Consider the following 13,177-nt stretch of genomic DNA (forward strand, 5'->3'; position numbering starts at 1 on the left):
TCTAGCAGTTGTGGCCTTTTCAGACACCTGTATAAAATTAGGCTTATGCACGTATGTCTCCTTCACCATGGATATGATGATGTATTCAAGTTGATAATCACATAAACTAATTAATTACATACAAAATATTTTAACTACTGAGATATTATATAATTTGACACATTCTACTGCTAGAGTCAAAGATGGTAGGTAATTCAGATATTGAGATGCATCTTTCACAATCAGTGATGCTGGGCAGAAAGGGGAAATGCTTGAAGAATTTCTACCCCTTGACACAGTACAATATATGATTTTATACATTTTGGAAGTAGCAGGAGAAGTGAATAAGGATAACTGCTGTTGTAGGCCTCATCAAAGTCCAGGCACTGACATAACACTATCACCTGAAAAGTGTATAAAATTAAAACTTTGCTTATAAGAGGAGACCTATTAGCAGGTTCAGCACAAGGTGGACTTAATAAAAAACGTCTTCTGCTGTGTCCCTTATGGAATAATTTGGAACTTTTTACAGTTGATTGTAACAGCCAAGTCCACAGATGTAATTTTTTTTAGATATACAAGATGTTTGTTCCAAGCACAAGTGGAGCAAACCCTATATTAAATATATATAATTACAACAAAATTATATATATTGCACAAAACCATTGGAGGCTCAAAACTTTACCTTGTTAAAATAGCAAATTTGCCGTAGCTAATGATTCTGCACTGGCACAGGTGGACTAGCTGAGCTAGTATTTCTTTTCCATCACTAAAGAGTCTCATAGATAACGACATGGTTGTTTTACAAGACACCACTCTTCCACCAAACATTCATTTTTTACATTTGAGCTAATAGCAAAAACAACAAAAAAAACCTTGTAGAACATAAACACATGACTATTTTAAAAAAACAAAACACTCTTATTGAACCAAGTGACATCTTAGAAGGGGATTTCATTTATATCAGAGTTGTCATACTCACTAAATGGAGAGGGTGTAATTCCCATTTTAATTATGTTCCAGGCCAGGACATATATTTAGGGCTACACACTACTCTCAGTTCTCAGCAGAGCTCCCAGTGATGATATCAACAGATTTGTACAAAGGCAAAGGTAGAATATGGCCTTCAAGTCAATATATCTTTTATGTATTATGCTCTCAGAATTGTAGTCACAACCAGAATTACTCAGTGGGGGAAAACATCCTAGCTTTTTAGGACTACGACTAATTTCTGCTCTTTGTTTCTCTTCTTTCCCATTCTCTTTTCTCTGTTTCTTGCCTCCCTTCCTTTCATTCCACTGGCTTTCATGCCGCAGAAAGTGATGTAACAGAGGAGGAAACTGAAAGGTGGCAAATTCAAAAATGATAAGGGGAAACTCATTCACATGATATGTGATTAGAGTGTGGAAATGACTGCCAAAAGATATCACTGAGACCAAGGATTTGGCAAGATTCAAGTGGAACTGGACTTCTATATGGGTAACAAGTTTATCCAGAGATGATGATAAATTCTTAAAAAAAATTAACGTAGGAAGAGATAAACCTCATGCTTCAGATTTTAAACTGATGTCACAATTTCAAATTATTAGAGATTAGGAAACGTCTTACCTGGGAGCAAATTATCCCTCATCCACTTACTGTATGATTTTCTTGCACCTTCCCCTGAGGCACTGAGTGCTGGCTACTGTCAGAGGCAAGTTATTAGACTAGATGGACTCTGGTCCTGATCCAGAATGGCAATTCCTATGTTCTATTTCCCATCGACTTCCCATTCCATTGGTTAACAAGATCAAAGCAACAACTGTTGACATGTGAAGTGTCATTGTAACTGTTTATAATTAACATCTCAATAAAATGAATGGAGGGATTAGGAAGGGGGAAGTTCACCCCACTGACGGTCTTAGTTTCCAGCTGTCTACAGATACAGGAAAACAAACGCTGCTTTAAGATAAGGGCATGTATACACATAATGCTTGTCTATATGGTGCATTAGTCTACACTACAGGAGTGTAAATTCTAATGTGCAACATGCTAGTGCACACTAACTGGCTCACGTGGACCCTGCTGGCACACCCTAACAATTCCCTAATGCTGTTAATATGTCCTTAATGTGCACTAGGGAACCTTCAGTGTACACCAGCAGCATCTACATGAGCCATTTAGTGTGCAATATGTTAGCATCCACTAGAATTTACACCCCTCTCATGCAAACTGATACATCATGTAGACAAGCCCAGAGATATTGCACCAATGTAACTAAATCAGTGTCCTATATCAATTCTGTTAAATTAGTGCAACACTTTTGTGTGGATGCTCATACAAACTGGTCATAAGAGTGGCTAATATCAATTTAGCTTAATTTGGTTTGTTACAAAATTAACAATAGACCAAGTTCTCTTACGTGTTTCTGCGATACTTAATACAATGGGGCCTCCATCCTAAATGAGACCTTTGGATGCTACCAAAAATACACATCTCTCAAAAATGGTAGATCCTATGTTTTAATACTTATTATGGGTTTGTGTTAAACAATTTGTGAATACCAACATAGTTTTAAATAAATGGTTAAATTATTCTGGACATAGAAATGCCTATATATATTTCCCTGTATAATTTTGGTCATCTTTTTTTTTTTTTTTTTTTTAAAAAAGGATAAGGATGGAAAGGTTCAAAGTGTGAAGCCCTGACTTATACACACAGGATTTCAGATATAGATCCACACACTTAAAAGGAAGTGGCAATATAACCTCAGCTTACAAAAGATCCCGCTGTATACATGCATCCCAGTATTGTGTTACCCTTTCCAAAACTTCATTCAATTTATTATCCACTATCACACGAAGTCTGTCTTCATCAATCTTCTCTACGGAATACTCCCTTATTTTATATCTATGTAATAATTTTAGACACTCTTACACTTCGGTCATTCTGTGTTATCTAGATTGCTCAACAGACATGTTCACTACCATTTATTTGACGTATTTCCCATATACTGGCAAGATCCTAGATCAGTGGTTCCCAACCTTTTCGTCTGGTGGGCGCCAGATGAAGGACCATGGCAGTGGTCGACCATCCGCCGAAATGCCACTGATTTTACAATCCTAGACTATCAGGACTGGAAGAGACCTCAGGAGGTCATCTAGTCCAATCCCTGGCTCAAAGCAGGGCCAATCACCAGACAGATTTTTACATCAGATCCTTAAATGGCCCCTCAAGGATTGAACTCACAACCCTGGGTTTAGCAGGCCAATGCTCAAACCACTGAGTTATCCCTCCCCCTACTTAATTCCCTTTCCCCACTTAGTCTGTTACTGTGTCAAAAAAGGGAATGTGTTACTACTGGGGGAATTCTGTGCCATGGCACAACGCAGAATTGTGCAGAAATTAATGTTGTTCATGCAGAATTTCCTTTCCCCCACAGAAATGGGCTCCAGTGCGGCCAGCTGCCATTAAGGGCCACTGGACCTGGCAAAGCCCAGCTTGCACATAGAAGACATTGCTTGGGGGAGGGAGCTAGTGGGTTTCTGGCAGCTGCAGTTCCCAGCATGCCCTGAGGGAAGCAGAGGACAGCGCACAGGAAACTGTGCAAGCCTGGGACTCAGCATCAGGCTGTTTCTCCCTCTGGATCCCTGGGTTCTGCAGGGGAAGGGGCGGGTGTCTGGGCTGGGGAGAGCGGTGTAGGTATTTGGCTTGGGAGGACCCGCGGCTGGGCTCTGGGGGAAGAGGGGTTGTAGGCGTCTGCCCTTCCCACCCCTGGCTGGGGGGAAGGGAGCAATGAAACAGGAACTGGGTTGTCATAGGGGTTTCTTTTAACACTTTACTCCTGGGGGAATTTGTGTGTGTGTCTGTATTGTTACAGCTGTACTTGCTGACAGGTATTTTGAAATAAATTACCAAAATAATTGAAACTGGCGTGTTTATGTAGTTATTTTGACAAAATAAAATTTGCAAAATTTTAAAATATTGTGTGCAGAATTTTTAATTTTTTGGCACAGAATATCCCTAGGAGTACTGTGTCAAAACAGGTAAATGAGATTAGTCTGCTATAATCTGTATTGCTATGACAATGTCTCCTTCAGTTGTCCACAAATGTTTTCAGATATTCTTCATGAGATGAAAACCAGGCTAATAGATCAGTAATTTATTACGATGTAAACCTCCTTTCCCATTAAAAAAAAAAAAAAAAAAAAAAAAGGATGAACAGTTTAGTTCCTCTGTTATTTGAGCCTCACTGGGTTTCTATGATCTGCCAAATATTATTGCCAACAGTTCCTATGGTCTTTTTAGACAATTCCTTCTCGACTCTAGGGTGCATCTCATTTTGTGCTAAAGATTAATATATTTTGTAGTTTAGAACTAAATTGCAATAAAGAGATGGCAAAAGAGAATGTATTAGATTTCCTATTTTATGTATTTATTTTTACTTTGGCTCTCACTGGGTTTCATTTCCCATGCCCTTCCTATTAAAAAAATAATATCTATTTAGGACTTCTGCCATCTACAAGTCTAATATTATTTCCAATTCTCTAATCCTCAGAGGCCCTCCTTTTAGCCTTTTATTCTTCCTTCTCCCTTGATGTTTTTGAATACGTTTCTCTTCATTACTTTGAACAACAGGATTTCATTTTTACCCTTATCACTTACAAATCTTTTATAACATTGTTTTTTCACCCCTCTCCCACATTCTCTTTATGCTTCAATCCTTTTAGTGAAAATATGGATTTTTTCTACCACGTTTTGTCGTCTTATTTGGATTGTTTCCCTTTTGGATTACAAAATCAATACCTTTGCATTTGCCTTTTAAAATTCAGGAGTGTTACTTATATTCTTTTATGCATATTCTAAACAATATTACAGAGAAAGGGAGGGAAGAAACCATATAATTTCCCTGTATCTAATCCACATCATAAACAGCGTGTCCGATTTCTGAACGTATTAAAAAAATTAACCAGATGATTAAGACAAATAGCATTGCGTTAAATATAACGGATGAAACAGAAAGCATACAACATCCAAGATCAAGGCCAGAAATATCAACCAACATATCTGCAAAAGTAAATCACTACAGTTAGAAGCAAGTGATCTTGGTCAGGCCATTGAACACTCTGAACAATCAGGTCATCTCGCAGATGGAAATTTTTCTTATGACTTCAGTAATTCAAATAAACATAACTGCTTTTCTGTCACATGTATGTAACAAACTATTAGCAGCTTACAATGTTCTTGCCCTCCCCGCACCAGTACTGCGCACCACTGCTCCCTGCAACTTGCCTGGTACAATGAAGACCAAAGGGAACAGAGTCATGTAACTCCACCTAAAGAAACAGAGAAGTGCACCCCCACCCAAAACCATGCTACAGAACAGACCAAAGACAGGCACCCTTCTTTAGCTGGCACCCCTAGAAGTTAGGAACCCTAACCTTAGATAGCTAAATGCTAGAAGATATGCTGATTTTATATTATTAATTTATATTTATAATTCATTTATATTATTATTTTAAACAGCAGTGTCTGTCACGCTTCTCTCATCTTATTTTGAAATACCACATAGTATCCAAACTTGGTATGCAACCTCATTTTTCAAAACAGGATTCAAGAGGAGACACTATGTATAGGATTTCTTGTAGAATGTTTTGATTGAAATATTTAAAATAGATTGCAAGTTGTATTAAGAAGTTGGTTGGTTAGTACTTACTACAGAAACTGCAACTCCATAGGTGATAAAAACTTTAGTCTTAACAATATTATTTTAAATAAAATCCTATATACACAGTGTGACAGACTGCACCCTTACGTCATCACTTTTACAAGACTATGATAAATTCTACACAAAGTATGCCTTGTGAGGTATCATTTGAAAACTCAATCTACTGAACGTTATTGTCCTGGTAAAATGTGCGTAGCAACATTGTGCGTAAAGTTATAAGATTTTACTGTCAAACATAGCTGTTTAGAAAAGCAGCCCAAACCAGTTACTCAGAGACAAAACATTAGCCAGCACCTCAGCCAAGTGTCAACATAATCGAAGTGGACTATTACAGGGTTAAGTGGCCATTCTTTGCAGGAAGAAGGATATGAGAAAAAATTTACATCTTGGCAGACTAACTTACTGTCACCTGAACCCCAACTGGAGATGATTCTTAAGAGAGAAAGGAACGATATTAAAATGAGGAACAGCGGATACAAATCACATCTCTCTCCTCATCTCTATTCACGGCATCAACGTTTGGAAAGAGAAAAGAGGCATCACTGAACTGGGCAAGTGGTCCTGGGTGAGAGATACAGCCAGACTGCTGCATGTGGTGAGAAAAATCTTTTTTTCCCCCCAAGTTCACTTATTTGTTAAATTAGGTATTAGTTTGTGTTTTACCCTTTATTTCTTTGTAATCAATTCTGACTTCTATGCCTCAATACTTGTAATCACTTAAAAATCTATCTTTCTTAAACGTGTTTTAGTGTTTTATCTGCACCAGTGTCTGTTCGACTTGCAGTGTTTGGGAAACCCCACTTGAGGTAACAGACTTTGTGCTTATTGTTTTCTATTAATGAAATGACAGACTCTCTTTGAGCTTGTACTGCACAGAAGGAAAGAGCTGGGCAGTACAAGATGCACATTTCTGGGGACATGCCTGGCAATGGGAATTTACAAGTGTCACTCTGCAATAGAATTCAGGAATGGCTGGCTAAAAGTACTCATATACACCTCTACCCCAATATAACGTGGTTCTCGGGAGACAAAAAAAATCTCACCGTGTTACAGGTGAGACTGTGTTCTATCAAACCTGCTTTGCCCCCTCGATCCTTCTTCTCTGGCCGCCCCCTCCAGAGATCCCCATCCCTAATCACCCCCAGGATCCCACCCCCTACCCACCCCCCTGTCCCCTGACTGCTCCGAACCCTATCCACCCCTCCCTGCCCCCAACAGGCACTCACCAGAAGCGGTGGGAAGCGGAGCAGTCCGCTCCACCCTGCCAGCTCCCAGCCACAGTGCTTCGCTTCCCGCCATTGGTGAGCGCAGAGAGGTTGGGGAAAGGATGCCCCCCTGCACTCACCTGGAGCGGGAAGTGGAACGACGCGGCCCCAGTCTGCTCCGATTTCCTTGCCCTGGCCCCAGCCGTGTCGCTGGGGGGCAGCTTGGGAAAGGTCCTATGCTCACCTGCAGTGGGAAGTGGAGCGCCACAGCTGGGAGCTGGCGGAGTGGAGCTGGCTGGGGCTGGGCTGCTCCACTTCCTGTCACCGGTGAATGCGGGGAGGTTGGGGAAAGGACGCCCTCCCCATACTCATCTGTGGCAGGAAGCGAAGCGCCGCAGCTAGGAGCTGGCAGAGTGCAGCGGGCTGGGGCTGGGCTGCTCCGCTTCCGCCTCTGCTGGTGAGTGCGGGGGGGAACCCTTCCCCCAAGCCCCCTCCCCCGAGTGACACAGCTGGGCCTGGGGTGAGGGAAGCAGAGCAGACTGTTCCCGGCCCCTCCACTAATCCCCCGGGCCACTCTGGGACTGCGGGGCTCCCAAAAGTGCCCTCCCACAGCCCCTGCCCCCAGACCCAGGGGGAGAGCCCCTGACCACCCTCGAGACCCTCTGCCCCTTATCAAATCCCTCAGCCCCAGCCTGGCCCAACACCCTTAACATGCTGCTCAGAGCAGCGTGTCAGAGCTTTATCATGTTGTATGAGAAGCCACATTTTATCGGGGTAGAGGTGTAATTCAGCTGGAAGGAATTTTTGCAAGCTAGAGAGAGAAGGAGCTGTTCTCATGGCAAAGCAGTGTAAAAGGCACCCCAATTGGAGAGTTGAAGGGACACAGCTGTCCAACAGTCCAGACTATAACCTGGAGAATGTTACACACAAGTTTTAATGCTCCAGGACAAATTCTGATTGACTTACAGCCAATTAATTTCAGTGAGGTTGCAACAGGTGCAACTCAATGCAAAATTTAGCCATAATAAATGAATAACCTAATTATCTGCAATATGGTCTAGTAAAATAATTACAATGTGATATTTTAAAGATTTAATTGCAGATAAAAAGTACTCTAGTATGACTATGAAAATATTCAAATGACCAACTGAAACAACATCTTACTTTTTTATGTCTATCATTGACAGCTACAACATTTAGACAAATAGAAGTTAAACTGAACACAGAAGAAAATGCCTTCTCATTAAAGTCGTGCCTCATTAATTATGATTCTGGCTTATACGTCATCCCAAAATAATAATTCTAAAGACCAAATTCTACCCTCATTTATACCTCTATAATGTAATTGATCTTTGATTATCAGCAGGTAAGTATGCCCAGTGGTCTGTGATGGGATGTTAGATGGGGTGGGATCTGAGTTACTACACAGAATTCTTTCCTGGGTGCTGGCTGGTGAGTCTTGCCCACATGCTCAGGGTTTAGCTGATCGCCATATTTGGGGTCAGGAAGGAATTTTCCTCCAGGGCAGATTGGCAGAGGCCCGGGAGGTTTTTCGCTTTCCTCTGCAGTATGGGTCACGGGTCACTTGCTGGAGGATTCTCTGCAGCTTGAGGTCTTCAAACCACAATTTGAGGACTTCAATAACTCAGACATAGGTTAGGGGTTTGTTATAGAAGTGGATGAGTGAGATTCTGTGGCCTGCATTGTGCAGGAGGTCAGACTAGATGATCATAATGGTCCCTTCTGACCTTAAAGTCTATGAGTCTAACTGAAAACTGTGGAACTGTACAAGTGTAACTGAGGAAGAGTTTGGACCAGCGGTTAGAACATCATGAACAATTCTGAAGATGTATAAGCAGGAATATAATCCAGCTCTCCCTCAGTTACACTTGTACCGTTCCATAGAGCTGCAGTGCTAACAGGAATAAAAGTAGTAGAATATTATTTTAGTCACAAAAATGAGCAGCTATATCTCTGAATACACATGGGAGGAGAGATTTGCAGAGTAAGAAAGAGGCTGTTTTTTACAGAGGCACTTTTCAGAGCATCCACAGTGAAATGCTGATAAGGTGAGAGTAATAACCTTTCAACTACAGTAGGGAGCTCTGAATGTATTTGACAAACATTAGATACCATGTCTGCAGAATAAAAGCTAGATTTTAAACACATCTTCTTTAGTAACAGTCATCTTGTTTCTTCATCAGACATGGAAGTTACTGGAAAAAGCTTACAATGATCAAGGGAAAAAAAAAAATCCACTTATGTACTTTCCCCTTAGTAAATTAAGGCACTACAGAACTACGATGATGCACATTCTTCAACAACACAAACCCATACAACTCTTCAGCTCTATTTGTCAGAATAATCATCCAGGTCATCCAAAGGTGAGACTGGATTTAAAAGAATCTCAGGGAAAACTAACAGTGGAGGAAACTTAATGTCTTTCTGCAACCTTCAGGACTTTCCTCCTGAACATGGAAGATACTCAACAATAAAATTTTTAAGACCATAAACACCAAATAGCCAGAACCAAATAGAGCTTTTGTTTAGAAACATACAAAACAATTTATATATTCTTATGTCTGTCTATTTCAATTTGTGGTCTCAGCTGGCAAGTCGGCTAAGAATTTGTGTGTCATTTTAATTAGATTTTCTTAATTCAAAAGTACATTAGGATTAATACATTACTATTCAGGAGTGTCATAAACAGATAGTTAAGGGTTAATGTCTCTTTTACCTGTAAAGGGTTAAGAACAGGGAACAACACCTGACCAGAGGACCAATCAGGAAACAAGATTTTTCAAATCTCAAGGGAGGGAAAGTTTGGGTGTAGGTCCTTTGTTCTGGTCTCTGTTGCTCTCTAGTCTCTGAGGAGATCACTATCTCCAGGCTTTCTAATCTTCTGTTTCCAAGTTGTGAGTACAAAGGTAGAAAGACAATAGGCTTATATTGTTTTTTTTGTATTTACATGTGTGTAGTTTGCTGGAATGTTTTAAATTGTATTTCTTTTTGGATAAGGCTGTTTATTCATTTTTTTTATTTTAAGCCAATAACCCTGTATATTGTCACCTTGATACAGAGACCATTTTTATGTCTTTTTCTTTCTTTTTTTAAACTTGTTGGATTTTGTTTCTAGTTGGGGCTCAAGGAGATTGAGTCTGCAGCTCACCAGCGAACTGGTGGGAGGAATTGAAACAGGGTGATCTTCCAGGGTCATCCAGAGAGGAAGTATGAGGAGACAAGGGGAGGGGGTTGTTTCCCTTTGTTGTGAGACTCAGGGCATCTGAGTCTTGGGGTCCCCCCAGGGAAGGTTTTGGGGAGACCAGAGTGAGCCAAGCACTGGAATTCCTGGCTGGTGGCAGCGCTATCAGATCTAAGCTGGTAATTAAGCTTGGAGGTCTCCTGCTAGCATCTCATTTTCTGAACTCTAAGGTTCAGATCTGAGTAGGAAAGCTATGACAAGAGTCTTGGTGGATGACCAACTAACCAGAAGCTCCAAGTGTGATGCTGTGGCTAAGGCGGCTAATGTAATACTTGGATGTATAAACAGGGAAATCTTAAGGAGCAGTAAGGAAGTGGTATTACTGAACATGGCACTGATAAAGATCATTACTGAACTATTACTTTTCCTTTCAAAAGAAGGAAACTGAAAAATTAGAAAGAGCTCAGATGAGTTACAACAATTTGAGGTCTGGAAAATCTACCTTAAAATGAGATTTATGAAGCTCAATCTATTTATCTTGTCTAAGAGAAGGTTAAGAGATGACTTGATCATCATCTATGAGCACCTACATGATTCTGATAGAAGACAGCTCTTTAATCTAGCAGAAAAAGGTATAGCAAGATCTAATTGTTGGAAGCTGAAGCTATACAAATTGAGATTGGAAATAAGGTACATGTTTTAAAAAGTTAAAGTTATCAACCTCTGGAACCACTTATGAAATGAGGAGGATTCCTCCATCACTTAGAGACTTTAAATCAAGACTAGGTGTCTTTCTAAAACGTATACTCTCACACAGCACAAAGTTATGCAGTTGATGCAGGAATTACTGTGTGAAATTCTATGTCCTATGTCATTTGGGAGGTCAGATTAGATGACATAAGGGACCCTTCTGGTTTCAAACTCCACAAATATATATTCGAAAAAAGAAAACAGTATTTGGCTATCATGAAGAAAGGTAATATTTTTCTCCAACTCACATAAAAACTTAAATACTTAAGTATAAGAGATTTAATTAACTTTTCCAAATAAGTATTTACAGTTATGGTTTCATTAACCCTGATTACATAATTGTGATAAATTTCTGTGATTCTTACTCAGTGATTTTCATCTTTACAGAGTTTTATAAGTGTTAGTTACATTAGTGTATTCAAAAAAACCACTGCAAATTTGATAACAATCAGTCTGACTAGCTTACAGGTCTTTAATCATATGAGAATTTGGCAAATGGCAAAAAAATTACAGTCACAAGACCAAGTGTCTAATTTAGATTTTAATCTTAAACCCAACAGCTTCCCCCCACCATTACAGTGCTGTGTTTATTTCTATTTTCCTACGCCAGCAATAGACTTATAAATATTACAGTGATAGGTGAATGAGACATGTTTTCATGTTAACTCGAAGCTTTTTATGTATGTAAGCGCTTTCCTTAAAGCTTTGTACAATAAGAATGCACTGACATTACTATGGCACAATCTAAACGAAATAAGTGGTAACAAAGGGGGACTTTCCTCAATGGAACATACACAGAAAAGATCTTTTAAAACAAAACCCAACTTATTTTGCCAGCATTTTTCTCTATTTCCCTACTATTATTGAAGATAAACATACTACATAACTCATTTTCTACTGCTTGACCAGGGACAAGTAATAATCCTGTGTTTATAACAAATGTCTGTTAAAGAAGAAGTGATTAAGGTTACAAATTTAGCCTTGTGACCTCAGTACAGCAACAGAAAATGAGATGTTTAGGAGAAAGACTATTTAAACACCATCAGTATTTTTAAGCATTACCAAAAGAGGAAAGTATCAGAGGGGTAGCCGTGTTAGTCTGGATCTGTAAAAGCAGCAGAGAATCCTGTGGCACCTTCTAGACTAACAGACCCTATGCCACCAGCACTCCCAGATATCTCCGTGACACCACTGATTTCCTGAGGAAACTACAATGCATTGGTCACCTCCCAGAAAACACCATCCTAGCCACCATGGATGTAGAGGCTCTCTACACAAACATCACACACACAGATGGAATACAAGCTGTCAGGAACAGTATCCCTGATGATGCCACAGCACAACTGGCTGCTGAGCTCTGTGCCTTTATACTCACACACAACTATTTCAAGTTTGATGACAATATATATCTCCAGATCAGTGGCACTGCTATGGGCACCCGCATGGCCCCACAATACGCCAATATTTTTATGGCTGACCTGGAACAACGCTTCCTCAGCTCTCGTCCACTCACGCCCCTTCTCTACCTACGCTACATTGATGACATCTTCATCATCTGGACCCATGGGAAGGAGACTCTAGAAAAATTCCACCACGATTTCAACAACTTCCACCCCACCATCAACCTCAGCCTGGACCAATCTACACGGGAGGTCCACTTTCTAGACACCACGGTGCAAATAAGTGATGGTCACATTAACACCACCCTATATCGAAAACCTACCGACCGCTATGCCTACCTTCATGCCTCCAGCTTCCATCCCGGGCACATCACACGATCCATTGTCTACAGCCAAGCACTGAGGTACAACCGCATCTGCTCTAACCCCTCAGACAGAGACCAACACCTACAAAATCTCCACCAAGCATTCTCAAAACTACAATACCCGCACGAGGAAATTAGGAAACAGATCAACAGAGCCAGACGTGTACCCAGAAGCCTCCTACTGCAAGACAAACCCAAGAAAGAAACCAACAGGACTCCACTGGCCATCACATACAGCCCCCAGCTAAAACCCCTCCAACGCATCATCAGGGATCTACAACCCATCCTGGACAATGATCCCACACTTTCACAGGTCTTGGGTGGCAGGCCAATCCTTGCCCACAGACAACCTGCCAACCTGAAACGTATTCTCACCAGCAACTGCACACCGTACCATAGTAACTCTAGCTCAGGAACCAATCCATGCAACAAACCTCGATGCCAACTCTGCCCACATATCTACACCAGCGACACCATCACAGGACCTAACCAGATCAGCCATACCATCACTGGTTCATTCACCTGCACGTCCACCAATGTAATATACGCCATCATATGCCAGCAATGCC

General features: G+C 40.7%; 1 protein-coding gene across 8 annotated transcripts in view; it reads right to left on the minus strand.

Moving 5' to 3' along the window:
* CEP170 (centrosomal protein 170) overlaps positions 1-13,177 on the minus strand; it is a 220,860-nt gene that overhangs the window by 199,013 nt on the left and 8,670 nt on the right. The gene's annotated exons all lie outside the window — the stretch shown is intronic.

This window comes from Chelonoidis abingdonii, chromosome 3, assembly GCF_003597395.2.
Source record: "Chelonoidis abingdonii isolate Lonesome George chromosome 3, CheloAbing_2.0, whole genome shotgun sequence".
Lineage (NCBI taxonomy): Eukaryota > Metazoa > Chordata > Testudines > Testudinidae > Chelonoidis > Chelonoidis abingdonii.